This window comes from Schistocerca nitens, chromosome 7, assembly GCF_023898315.1.
Source record: "Schistocerca nitens isolate TAMUIC-IGC-003100 chromosome 7, iqSchNite1.1, whole genome shotgun sequence".
In the NCBI taxonomy this organism is placed as follows: Eukaryota; Metazoa; Arthropoda; class Insecta; order Orthoptera; family Acrididae; genus Schistocerca; species Schistocerca nitens.
In genome coordinates this window covers 250707819-250722854 of record NC_064620.1, presented here as the reverse complement: position 1 = coordinate 250722854, position 15036 = coordinate 250707819, and positions in this window count along the sequence as shown.

Below are 15036 nucleotides of genomic sequence, written 5' to 3'. Positions count from 1 at the left end.
GGAGATACTATACTGCGTGAAGAGTTTGACAGAGCACTGAAAGACCTGAGTAGAAACAAGGCCCCCGGAGTAGACAACATTCCATTGGAACTACTGACGGCCTTGGGAGAGCCAGTCCTGACAAAACTCTACCATCTGGTGAGCAAGATGTATGAAACAGGCGAAATACCCTCAGACTTCAAGAAGAATATTATAATTCCAATCCCAAAGAAAGCAGGTGTTGACAGATGTGAGAATTACCGAACAATCAGTTTAATAAGCCACAGCTGCAAAATACTAACACGAATTCTTTACAGACGAATGGAAAAACTGGTAGAAGCCGACCTCGGGGAAGATCAGTTTGGATTCCGTAGAAATACTGGAACACGTGAGGCAATACTGACCTTACGACTTATCTTAGAAGAAAGATTAAGGAAAGGCAAACCTACGTTTCTAGCATTTGTAGACTTAGAGAAAGCTTTTGACAATGTTGACTGGAATACTCTCTTTCAAATTCTAAAGGTGGCAGGGGTAAAATACAGGGAGCGAAAGGCTATTTACAATTTGTACAGAAACCAGATGGCAGTTATAAGAGTCGAGGGACACGAAAGGGAAGCAGTGGTTGGGAAGGGAGTAAGACAGGGTTGTAGCCTCTCCCCGATGTTATTCAATCTGTATATTGAGCAAGCAGTGAAGGAAACAAAAGAAAAATTCGGAGTAGGTATTAAAATCCATGGAGAAGAAATAAAAACTTTGAGGTTCGCCGATGACATTGTAATTCTGTCAGAGACAGCAAAGGACTTGGAAGAGCAGTTGAACGGAATGGATGGTGTCTTGAAGGGAGGATATAAGATGAACATCAACAAAAGCAAAACGAGGATAATGGAATGTAGTCGAAGTAAGTCGGGTGATGTTGAGGGTATTAGATTAGGAAATGAGACACTTAAAGTAGTAAAGGAGTTTTGCTATTTGGGGAGCAAAATAACTGATGATGGTCGAAGTAGAGAGGATATAAAATGTAGACTGGCAATGGCAAGGAAAGCGTTTCTGAAGAAGAGAAATTTGTTAACATCGAGTATAGATTTAAGTGTCAGGAAGTCTTTTCTGAAAGTATTTGTATGGAGTGTAGCCATGTATGGAAGTGAAACATGGACGATAAATAGTTTGGACAAGAAGAGAATAGAAGCTTTCGAAATGTGGTGCTACAGAAGAATGCTGAAGATTAGATGGGTAGATCACATAACTAATGAGGAGGTACTGAATCGGATTGGGGAGAAGAGGAGTTTGTGGCACAACTTGACCAGAAGAAGGGATCGGTTGGTAGGACATGTTCTGAGGCATCAAGGGATCACCAATTTAGTATTGGAGGGCAGCGTGGAGGGTAAAAATCGTAGGGGGAGACCAAGAGATGCATACACTAAGCAGATTCAGAAGGATGTAGGTTGCAGTAGGTACTGGGAGATGAAGAAGCTTGCACAGGATAGAGTAGCATGGAGAGCTGCATCAAACCAGTCTCAGGACTGAAGACCACAACAACAACAACATGTGAAAGATTCAGTGTTTAAACCTCCTCTACCAAGAAACGTGCCAGAACTGCGAGCTCGCATCAACGATGCTTTCGAACTCATCGATGGGGACATGCTGCACCGAGTGTGGGAGGAACTTGATTATCGGCTTGATGTCTGCCGAATCACTAAAGGGGCACATATCGAACATTTGTGAATGCCTAAAAAAACTTTTTGAGTTTTTGTATGTGTGTGCAAAGCATTGTGAAAATATCTCAAATAATAAAGTTATTGTACAGCTGTGAAATCGCTTCAATCATTTGTAATAACCCTGTAATATAGTGTAATCTAGTGCACTGGAATACAGAATCAAACCAACCTGCTTTCAGGAATAAAGTGTTACACCACTTATTGAACGCCCCTCGCATAAACAGGCAAGATGCAGTGCATTTTATGAAGGCACTTCTTCGTGTACAGTAGAAAGAGAGAGAGTGCCTTACAGACTTAACAACTACTTCCTATCTGAAGCTAGATATAGTTCTGGAGTGTACGTGCGTTCTCGGCTGGGACAAAAAGCGGCTGCCGTGGAGTGGTAAGTGGGAGCCAGCGGCGAGGGCTGTGAACGGCCTTGCTGGCCGCGCGTCGCCCGCAGCTAGGCCGCTCCGCAGGCCGTCATTATCTGCCGGGGCAGGCGGGCCGCACGGAAATACCACTGCGGGACCCGGCCGCGCCGTCAGCCTTTTCTTCTCCTACCAGAATAACTCCCGGTGCGGGCCATCCCGCAAACAGTTCAGCCACAGTCGATTCAAATCAGCCTAGCTGGTCCTCACTGACAAGCTGGATAGATGGCACTGCGATAATTTGAACATTCCAGCGCACTCGCTCTTTCACCAGATCTACATCTACATCTACATCCATACTCCGCAAGCCACCTGACGGTGTGTGGCGGAGGGCACCTTGAGTACCTCTATCCGTTCTTCCTTCTATTCCAGTCTCGTATTGTTCGTGGAAAGAATGATTGTCGGTATGCCTCTGTGTGGGCTCTAATCTCTCTGATTTTATCCTCATGATCTCTTCGCGAGATATACGTAGGAGGGAGCAATATACTGCTTGACTCCTCGGTGAAGGTATGTCCTCGAAACTTCAACAAAAGCCCGTACCGAGCTACTGAGCGTCTCTCCTGCAGAGTCTTCCACTGGAGTTTATCCATCATCTTCGTAACGCGATTACTAAATGATACTGTAACGAAGCGCGCTGCTCTCCGTTGGATCTTCTCTATCTCTTCTATCAACCCTATCTGGTACGGATCCCACACTGCTGAGCAGTATTCAAGCAGTGGGCGAACAAGCGTACTGTAACCTATTTCCTTTGTTTTCGGATTGCATTTTCTTAGGATTCTTTCAATGAATCTCAGTCTGGCATCTGCTTTACCGACGATCAACTTTGTATGATCATTCCATTTTAAATCACTCCTAATGCGTACTCCCAGATAATTTATGGAGTTAACTGCTTCCAGTTGCTGACCTGCTATATTGTAGCTAAATGATAAGAGCTCTTTCTTTCTATGTATTCGCAGCACATTACACTTGTCTACATTGAGATCCAATTGCCATTCCCTGCACCATGCGTCAATTCGCTGCAGATCCTCCTGCATTTCAGTACAATTTTCCATTGTTACAACATCTCGATATACCACAGCATCATCCGCAAAAAGCCTCAGTGAACTTCTATGTCATCCACAAGGTCATTTATGTATATTGTGAATAGCAACGGTCCTACGACACTCCCCTGCGGCACACCTGAAACCACTCTTACTTCGGAAGACTTCTCTCCATTGACAATGACATGCTGCGTTCTGTTGTCTAAAAACTCTTCAATCCAATCACACAGTTGGTCTGATAGTCCATATGCTCTTACATTGTTCATTAAACGACTGTGGGGAACTGTATCGAACGCCTTGCGGAAGTCAAGAAGCACGGCATCTACCTGGGAACCCGTGTCTATGGCCTTCTGAGTCTCGTGGACGAATAGCGCGAGCTGGGTTTCACTCGATCGTCTTTTTCGAAACCCATGCTGATTCCTACAGATCTCCAGAAAAGTCATTATACTCGAACATAATACGTGTTCCAAAATTCTACAACTGATCGACGTTAGAGATATAGGTCTACAGTTCTGCACATCTGTTCGACGTCCCTTCTTGAAAACGGGGATGACCTGTGCCCTTTTCCAATCCTTTGGAACGCTACGCTCTTCTAGAGACATACGGTACACCGCTGTAAGAAGGGGGGCAAGTTCCTTTGCGTACTCTTTGTAAAATCGAACTGGTATCCCATCAGGTCCAGCGGCCAATTACTCAATTGTCTTCTAAATAAATGAAGTAAGGCGCTCAGTCCTTATCTACACTCCTGGAAATTGAAATAAGAACACCGTGAATTCATTGTCCCAGGAAGGGGAAACTTTATTGACACATTCCTGGGGTCAGATACATCACATGATCACACGGACAGAACCACAGGCACATAGACACAGGCAACAGAGCATGCACAATGTCGGCACTAGTACAGTGTATATCCACCTTTCGCAGCAATGCAGGCTGCTATTCTCCCATGGAGACGATCGTAGAGATGCTGGATGTAGTCCTGTGGAACGGCTTGCCGTGCCATTTCCACCTGGCGCCTCAGTTGGACCAGCGTTCGTGCTGGACGTGAGGACCGCGTGAGACGACGCTTCATCCAGTCCCAAACATGCTCAATGGGGGACAGATCCGGAGATCTTGCTGGCCAGGGTAGTTGACTTACACCTTCTAGAGCACGTTGGGTGGCACGGGATACATGCGGACGTGCATTGTCCTGTTGGAACAGCAAGTTCCCTTGCCGGTCTAGGAATGGTAGAACGATGGGTTCGATGACGGTTTGGATGTACCGTGCACTATTCAGTGTCCCCTCGACGATCACCAGTGGTGTACGGCCAGTGTAGGAGATCGCTCCCCACACCATGATGCCGGGTGTTGGCCCTGTGTGCCTCGGTCGTATGCAGTCCTGATTGTGGCGCTCACCTGCACGGCGCCAAACACGCATACGACCATCATTGGCACCAAGGCAGAAGCGACTCTCATCGCTGAAGACGTGTCGTCTCCATTCGTCCCTCCATTCACGCCTGTCGCGACACCACTGGAGGCGGGCTGCACGATGTTGGGGCGTGAGCGGAAGACGGCCTAACGGTGTGCGGGACCGTAGCCCAGCTTCATGGAGACGGTTGCGAATGGTCCTCGCCGATACCCCAGGAGCAACAGTGTCCCTAATTTGCTGGGAAGTGGCGGTGCGGTCCCCTACGGCACTGCGTAGGATCCTACGGTCTTGGCGTGCATCCGTGCGTCGCTACGGTCCGGTCCCAGGTCGACGGGCACGTGCACCTTCCGCCGACCACTGGCGACAACATCGATGTACTGTGGAGACCTCACGCCCCACGTGTTGAGCAATTCGGCGGTACGTCCACCCGGCCTCCCGCATGCCCACTATACGCCCTCGCTCAAAGTCCGTCAACTGCACATACGGTTCACGTCCACGCTGTCGCGGCATGCTACCAGTGTTAAAGACTGCGATGGAGCTCCGTATGCCACGGCAAACTGGCTGACACTGACGGCGGCGGTGCACAAATGCTGCGCAGCTAGCGCCATTCGACGGCCAATACCGCGGTTCCTGGTGTGTCCGCTGTGCCGTGCGTGTGATCATTGCTTGTACAGCCCTCCCGCAGTGTCCGGAGCAAGTATGGTGGGTCTGACACACCGGTGTCAATGTGTTCTTTTTTCCATTTCCAGGAGTGTATATTACGAAATGACTAGTCCGGTACGTGGCACCTGGTCAGAGTTGCAGGTTGCCTATCTGTGGCTTACTGGGTCAACAAATACACTCATCGTCATCATCAGTTATCTGCTATATTACCAGGTCCTTTGCCTCTCCATTTTCTGCGATCCATTGCTTCCTTCTTAAGGCTGCTGTATGTTGTACCGTCCATCACGTCATCCCGTATCTGAAATCTCTTCCTTCCTAACTTCCTCTTCCCTACTACACAATCTAAAACTGTTTTTATCAGTCCGCCATTCTTTCTTAATATATGTTCAATCCAATTTCTTTCTCATACTCTTTTCATTCTAAATCACTAACCAAATCCTTCTCGTCTCTTTCACAATATTCAAATACAAATCATTTTACTTAGATGAACTTAACTTTACGTCTACAATGCCACGAGTCCTCTGCCCGGCGTCTGTGTCACTACTACTCTGCCCAGCAGCCATGATAAAAACAAGCACTTCTTCCAGCGACACAGCTCTCTGCCCAAAGACTGCGCGTGAATAATAACCGATTCAAAATTGTCGCTTAACGTCTGAGTCGTCCATAATACGTATAAATTCCACAACTGCAAATAACAAAATCCCAATAGACCTGTATCACTGTAAATCGTGTGGCATGAAACTTATGAGACAACACTTAAAAAACTGACACAGCATTGAAAATGGTCTAACCACAACATAAATACAATAAGAAGTACCGATACTGAGCGCTGGACATGCATTATTTCAAACCTTTCCTGAACTTTTTCTCGATTACATGCTTAAAGGGAAATATTTAACACATCAACTGACTTGAAAAAGTAGTCATACAATTCGGTCAAACGAGTCGGTGGCTTACTGGTTCATCAAGAGAACGTCAGCTCTTACATAGCACGTCAAAAACTGATAATTTGACGGAGAAAAACTGGTAATTAACTTTTCATCTCCCCTATCCGGCTGGTTTGACATCTAACACGTTTGTCATCATCTCAGTAAACTGCTGAAGCCATCAGAAACCATGTTTTTGAGGTACCAACTTGGAGTGGAGGATGTGTTTTTAAAATTGGATCGAACGCATAGTAAACTGTATAAATTGTGAGGGCAAATATTGTACTGGGTATATAAAAAAGAATCATCCGATTTGGCACGTCAATATTTCTGAAACTAATAAAAATCAGAAATGAAATTTGTTTTTTGATGAACGGGAATTTCGAAAAGCTTTGTTCCAAACCTTTTCATAAGTGTTCAATATGCTCTCCTTGAGATGCACGGCGTGTGTCAATGCGATATTCAAATTGTTCCCACACTGCGTCTTGAGTTACAGCTTCCACAGCAGGTGTTATGCCACGTCTCGGTTCATTCATTGTCGTTACTGTGGGAAAAGAAAGTTTTCAAGCATATCGAGATAAATATGTGCTTCCTGAAACAGCGTTCTCGGCAACATTAAGTGTGGAAGAAAACAGCCATCCTCCAGCTTTCCAAGAACGAAACTGAAGAACTCCACACGTAATTGTTTGTCACCTTCCCGAAGAGCTTGCAGTCGCTGAATTATGTGTGGTTACTTGTGTAAACGTCGATGCAACACACTCCAGGCGGACATCGGGGGAATGTTCAGCTGTCGAGACGCACGGCGAACGGATTTCTGCGGACTTCTTGTGAAACTATGGTGGGTGCGTTTGACATATCGAGGACGGTCCGATGGTTTGCCTTTAGACGAACAACCTGTTCCTCGGAATTGTGCATGCCATCGTCTATTGCTCTGTGCTGAAGGATGATCCACACCGAACCCAGTACGAAAGTCACGCTTCACTGTTATTACTGATTCACATTGCGCGAAACGTAGACCACAAAGCGCTTTCTGTTGTCCCGGCACCATTTTTACTAGTGGCGCACACTGCTGCTACCTAGCGGGAACCATGAAAACTGGAGAATTTGCTCTTACCAATAGTACGTTGTTCATGCACATATCTCAAACAACTTTTTTTAAATCAAAATATCCACGGGTGTGCTGCCGGTCTATAGTGTCCAACGGGCACAATATTTCGGCGATCATACATGTCGCCATCATCAGGTGAACTGACGGACTGAGCTCCTGTGAACGTGCCGGCACGGAGATCCGTACGCTATGGCTGCTCAGAGGGAACTGGGTTCGGTAGCGGCGGCGGCCGATTTAAATACCCTCCGCCCGCGGCGCGCTCCCTCCGCCGTCCGCGCGGTGGAACAGATTGCGACGGCGTCTGAGATGACGTCGGTGTGATGGCTCTGTCCGCCGTGGTCGTCACAACTATACGTTTGCTCGATTTACTCTTGATTAATCCAATCGCTGGTTCCCAAGCCTTGCTAAGATTATAGCCACAGTCACGGTTTATGAGGTCGTCATTGGTGCGAATTTCGATGGCCTCTCTAACAACGCTGTCCCAGTATCTCGACGTCTGTACCAGAATCCTCGTGCGGTCATACTCCATGGCGTGATTTTCCGACAAACAATGTTCAGCGACCGCCGACTTGCTCGAATACATCAGTCGAGTGTGCCTCTGGTGTTCACGGCATCGATCCTCGACGGTACGCACCGTCTGACCAATATACGACTTTCCACATTGACACGGAATCTGGTACACGCCGGCCTTCCTCAAACCGAGGTCATCTTTGGCGCTCCCCACCAGTGCACGAGTTTTATTTGGAGGACAAAACACAGTTCCGACCCGGTGTTTCTTCAGAATGCGGGCGATTTTCCCCGAGAGTGTGCCTGTGTATGGAATAAATGCAGTGCCTACCTCCTCCCTCGTGACTTCATCCATCTCAACAGGTTGTGCTGCAGTGGTTGGGCGGAGAGCACGTTGAATCTGACACTCTGAGTACCCATTTTTTCTAAATACAGTTCTCAGATGTTCCAATTCCTGGGGTAGACTCTCTGCGTCAGAGATAGTGCGCGCCCTATGTACTAGAGTTTTAAGTACCCCATTCCTCTGTGAAGGGTGGTGGCAGCTGTCTGCGTGCAAATACAGATCAGTGTGCGTTGTCTTCCGATACACCCCATGACCTAGGGTGCCGTCAGCCCTTTTCTTGACCAGGACGTCAAGGAAAGGTAATTTACCCTCCGTTTCAGTCTCCATTGTGCCCGTTGGACACTATAGACCGGCAGCACACCCGTGGATATTTTGATTATCAAATACGCCGGGAGAAACTCAAGAATCACAACTTTTTTTAAAAATCTGGTTATTCTTTTTGATACGCCCTGTATTTTGAGAAGCAAGGAAATGATCTTCGCCTGAAGATAACGAGTAAAAAATTCGCCGAAACGTAGGGAAAACAGGTGCCACTACGCGGCTATTAACCAGAGAAGATTGCGTAGATAAAGTAATTTCGAAAACCTGTTTCTTCATTGGCGGAAATGCATAGCTGCTAAAACTTCCGTAGAACACGGTGGCTGACGAACTACTGTGGTTCCGCACTTGTTGTTCCAGACGAATGTCGGCGTAGCGTTGCTCGTGGCCTTGCGCGTTAACGTTGCTCGTAATGAAGCCGCGCTAATGGGTGTGGAGGCGTCCGAGGGAAGGCTCGGGCGACTGTGCAGCGAACACTGTGCTGTTGCGCCACGCAAGGCGGTCGGGCCCGGCGCGGCACGGCGCAACGCCCGGTCCTACACAAGAAGCGGAGACAGGCGGGGCGGCTTGCGTCACAGCAGCGCCTGCGGCCGCGCAGCCGTCTAATGGGGCCGCTACCCTGCGCTCGCTGCTCGCTGCCCGCCAGATGGCCCGCGGATAGCCGCCGCATCTCCCAAAAGGAGCCGCTCGCGTCGCACTACTACTGCTGAGAGAAAACGCCTTTGTCCACCGCGTCTTTACTGTTTCTGTTGTACCAGCAAATCCAAGCTAGTGCATACACTTGTTTGATAAAAATTATCTGGTCACTCCTACGCAAAGCGAAATTGACCACGACAAATGTACCGGCCAGTACATAATGAGTCAGCAGAAACGCACTAACAGCAGGAAAATAGCACAGGTGACTCCAGTACATAAGAAAGATAAAGGACGGGCCCGCAAAATTACAGATCAATACCCCTAACTTCCTTTTGCTACAGAATCCTTGAATACATTCTCAGTTCGAATATAATAAACCTTCTGGAGGCTAAGCAGCGTATGCCTACTAATCAGCATGGTTTTCGAACTCAGTTTGCTCTTTTCTCACATGATATACCGCGAACTATGGATGAATTCTTTACAGACGAATGGAAAAACTGGTAGAAGCCGACCCCGGAGAAGATCAGTTTGGATTCCGTAGAAACGTTGGAACACGTGAGGCAATACTGACTCTACGACTTATCTTAGAAGAAAGATTAAGGAAAGGCAAACCTACATTTCTAGCATTTGTAGACTTAGAGAAAGCTTTTGACAATGTTGACTGGAATACTCTCTTTCAAATTCTAAAAGTGGCAGGGGTAAAATACAGGGAGCGAAAGGCTATTTACAATTTGTACAGAAACCAGATGGCAGTTATAAGAGTTGAGGGACTTGAAAGGGAAGCAGTGGTTGGGAAGGGAGTGAGAGAGGGCTGTAGCCTCTCCCCGATGCTATTCAATCTGTATATTGAGCAAGCAGTAAAGGAAACAAAAGAAAAATTTGGACTAGGTATTAAAATCCATGGAGAAGAAATAAAAACTTTGAGGTTCGCCGATGACATTGTAATATTGTCAGAGACAGCAAAGGACTTGGAAGAGCAGTTGAACGGAATGAACAGTGTCTTGAAAGGAGGACATAAGATGAACATCAACAAAAGCAAAACGAGGATAATGGAATGTAGTCGAATTAAGTTGGGTGATGCTGAGGGAATTTGATTAGGAAATGAGACACTTAAAGTAGTAAAGGAGTTTTGCTATTTGTGGAGCAAAATAACTTATGATGGTCGAAGTAGAGAAGATATAAAATGTAGACTGGCAAGGGCAAGGAACGCGTTTCTCAAGAAGAGAAATTTGTTAACATCGAGTATAGATTTAAGTGTGAGGAAGTCGTTTCTGAAAGTATTTGTATGGAGTGTAGCCATGTATGGAAGTGAAACATGGACGATAAAGGGCTTGGACAAGAAGAGAATAGAAGGTTTCGAAACGTGGTGCTACAGAAGAATTCTGAAGATTAGATGGGTAGATCACATAACTAATGATGAAGTATTGAATAGAATTTGGGAGAAGAGGAGTTTGTGGCACAACTTGACAAAAAGAAGGGACCAGTTGGTAGGACATGTTCCGAGGCATCAAGGGATCACAAATTTAGCGTTGGAGGGCAGCATGGAGGGTAAAAATCGTTGAGGGAGACCAAGAGATGCGTACACTAAGCAGATTCAGAAGGATGTAGGTTGCAATAAGTACTGGGAGATGAAGAAGCTTGCACAGGATAGGGTAGCATGGAGAGCTGCATCAAACCAGTCTCAGGACTGAAGGCCACAACAATGGATGAAGGAGCAACAGGCAGATTTCATGTTTCTAGAAATCCGGCAAGCATCTGACACGGTGCTTATTGCAGGCTGTTAATCAAGGTACGACATGTGGAATAAGTTCACAAATATGATAGTGGCTCCAAGACTTCTTAAATAATAGAACCCAGTATATTGTCCTCGACGACGAGTGTTCGTCAGAGACAAGGATATCGTCAGGAGTGCCCCAGGGAAGTGTGATAGGACCGCTGTTGTTCTCCGTATACATAAATGATTTGGCAGACACTGTGGGCATCAGTCTGCGGTTGTTTGCTGATGATGCCGTAGTGTAAGGTAAGGTGTCCAAGTTGAGTAACTGTAGGAAGATACAAGTCGACTTAGACAAAATTTCCAGTTGGGAGGGGGGGGGGGGTTTCTAAGCACTATAGGACTTGACATCTGAGGTCATCAGGCCCATAGACCTAGAACTACTTAAAGCTAACTAACCTAAGGACATCACACATACCCGCCCGAGGCAGTATGGTGGATAGTACAGTACTTCCCAGTCCTATCGACCGAACAGAGCAGCCACAGCTTGCGCTGTATGTGCCCGCGCTTTGTCGTGAAAAATGACGGGTCGGTTGCGCAGAAAGTGTCGCCGCTTTTTTCGCACGGCTGGTACAGGTGATGCTCCAAAAACGAACAGTAATACGACTTAAGTCCTTGTGACTTTGATTTGATTCCGAAGATGAACGAACCACTTTGTGGCTTTCGCTTCAGAACTGTTCCAGAGATTCGACAGGCAGTAGACCGCTCCATTCGCACCATCAACAGAACAGGCTCTGCTACCAGTATACTACGCCTTCCACATCGCTGGCAACGAGTTCTACACAACGCTGGTGACTACTTCGAAGGACAGTAAGAGGTGCGAACGTGTAACACTTCTGTATCGGTTGTGAATAAAGAGTTGTCACTATTTAAGTTCAAATGGCTCTGAGCACTATGGGACTTAACATCTGAGGTCATCAGTTCCCTAGAGCGTAGAACTACTTAAACCTAAGTAACCTAAGGACATCACACACATCCATGCCCGAGGCAGGATTCGAACTTGCGATCGTAGCGGTCGCGCGGCTCCAGACTGTAGCGCCTAGAACCGCTCGGACTATTTAAGTTCCAACCCTCGTATTTGGTAACTACTTTTAAGGATAAGTCTCTGTGACACATTATTTTTAGTAAAAATTCGGATAGCAGCTGCGTGCATGGACCGGTCACAATAAGTATGAAAAAAAAAATGTTCCAATTTTCTTAAGATCCGTTTTCACACGGCTTTAATCAGCGACAGAAGGTTAGTTTAAGAAGAAAACGGAATCGAATATTATTACATTTTTCAGCGCCAGGAAGCGCTATATTTATTTTTTTGAAAGTAAGCGGTTTGGGAGCAGACTGTGCAATCACACCTTTCGCACCGCGGACAGTTGCGAAATGTGTAGAAAGAGAGCACTGAGGTACTGGGGGGGGGGGGGGCACGTGGAGCCATGCTGCCCCCCCCCCCCAATTGCTGTGACCGGCTGCGTAAAGGTTTTTGGGATGACGATCCATGGTGCGAACAGCCCGATCAAGGTCCACAGATTCTCGAATGGATTTGAATCCGGTAGTCTATTGGCCAGGGGAGGACGGTAAAATCATCTTGGTCGTCTTCGAACCACGCACGTACTCTGTGAGCTGTGTAATACGTTGCATTGTCCTCTGGCAGAAGCCATCGTGCCGAGGAAAAGCAGACAGCATGTAGGGGTGGACATGGTCCCTAAGGATAGATCGTACAAGTGTTGATGCATTGTGCCTTATAGAATGACGAGATTACCCAGGGAATGCTACGAAAACATTCCCACGACCACAAAGCTCCTTCCTTGTTTGTTTTCAGGCGTTTCACGCCGTACACGGTTACGGCTATCTTCCCGATGGAGCATAAAATGTGATTCATCTGAAAAGGCCACCTGTCGACATTCACTGGACGTCTAGTTGCGGCAATGCCACGCAAATTTCAACCTTCGTCGCCGATCAACATCAGCATGGGTGCATGAATCAGGTGCCTGCTGCAGAGGCCTACGCGCGGCAACGTTCGGTGAACGGCCGTCGAAGAGACCCTGTTGGTAGCCCAGTGTTTTATCTGGGCGGTCAGCTTTTCAACAGCTGCACGTCTGTTCGCCCGTTCTCGTCGCCGCAGCCGTCGTTCACATCTGTCACCTATGGCTCTTGGTGCACGTCATTCGCCTCGGCGCCGGTTTTGATTAGCGCCATTTTGCCACGCACGGTATTCTTTAAACAGAGCGGCATGCGACAAGTTTTCAAACCTAGTCGCTTCGGAAATGATTCCATCCTCGCCCCGAAAGCCAATGATCATATCCTTTTGGACGTCAGATAAATTGCTCCATCGTCGCATTAGGACAGCGATTGCACCGTTTTCAGCATCACCCTGACACGCTTTTGCTGCCACTTGCCACGCACGGCATACTTTAACCAGAGCGGCACGCGACAAGTTGACAAATCTAGTCGCTTCGGAAATGATTCCATCCTCGCCCCGAAAGTGATTGGACGTTGAATACTGCGGGCGGTCAAGTTAATGTTACTGGACAGTGTATAGCCTACGCTAATTTTAACTGATGAGTTTGTTAACAATTGTAACTGTGACTATCATTTAAATCACAACAGTTCTTGCATCAAATAATGTGCTGGAAACAGCCGTGCAGTTGTATATAACTATGAAGTTGAAGTGCGAAGCCGCCGGAGTGGCCGAGCGGTTATAGGCACTACGGTCTGGAGCCGAGGGACCGCTACGGTCGCAGGTTCGAATCCTGCCCCAGGCATGGATGTGTGTGATGTCCTTAGGTTAGTTGGGTTTAAGTAGTTCTAACTTCTAGGGGACTGATTACCTCAGCAGTTAAGTCCCATAGTGCTCAGAGCCATCTGAACCATTTTTTTGAAGTGCGAAATAAACAAACCAAGCTTTGCGAGACTTCCTTTCCTTTCACTAATACTGCTCACAGTACAGTACTCGAAATACTGATTGTGCTTTCAAGCGATGGAATCGATGACTCTGTTATCGTAATTTGACCATATGCAAGTGATGTCAGCAGTTGACGCAACAAAAATGTTCAAATGTATGTGAAATCTTATGGGACTTAACTGCTAAGGTCATCAGTCCGTAAGCTTACACACTACTTAACCTAAATTATCCTAAGAACAAACGCACTCACCCATGCCCGAGGGAGGACTCGAACCTCCGCCGGGACCAGCCGCACAGTCCATGACTGCAGCATCTCAGACCGCTCGGTTAATCCCGCGCGGCTTGACGCAACACTACGCTTCACTGAGACTGAGAAACGTACGGTGCAAGCAAAGAAGGAATAGTGCAAAGATAAATCCTTAAACGATATGGACAAGAGCCATGATAATCTCTCCCACATGTACTTGTTTACTTTGTGATCCATTAACGGCATATACATCCTACACGATCTGCAGTACACATGAATATACATCGAAGTATGATACAGAATCGTACATATTTCGATGAATGTTAAGACTACCTGTTCCCACCGAGCACAAAACAGTATAATATTAAAAATTCACTTAAAATAGAATTCAAATAAGGCGGTGGTACGTACATTTCGAATTACTGATACATAAATGGATGGCAATGAGCAATGTGCTTTCGTAGTGCCACAAGAAATACCTCTGCTACAGTCTTTAAATAGTTTTCCTCGTCAAAATGTCCGTATACGTCGTAGTTATCACATAGTTGTACAGCCAGCAACGACTAATCATTATTACAACAACTTTACAAAAGTTACGCCAGTGTGCGAGCAGCTAAGACGTTGTAATCAGAAACGGGAGCGTTCGAAAGTCGTTTTCAGAGCTTCGCCGTTGGTTCGTCTGGTTTCCGTAACGTTACGATTTGCCGTACATTTTGTCAGTTGCGCTATTACATGAATATGTCCATGTCTCATTCAAATGCCTAGAGACAACTCAATCCTGTTTTGTTAGTCGTCGGAACGAAATCTAGTTTATGCATTATATATAAATAAAATTCAGAAAGCAACGTCAAAACTGTCTGAAGCGCGACATTACAGTCGGGTTGAGACACTCATGACTGCTATATTGGCGATGAATAAATCATATTTCCAGATACATGTTCATACATCTTCACCGGTTTAAAAAGTATCAAACGGGATCCTGCAGATCAATACACGGCAGTAAGACCTTTATCACTTTGAGCAATATGCATCGTCACTAACACCATAATTTTTTGATTGAATTCGC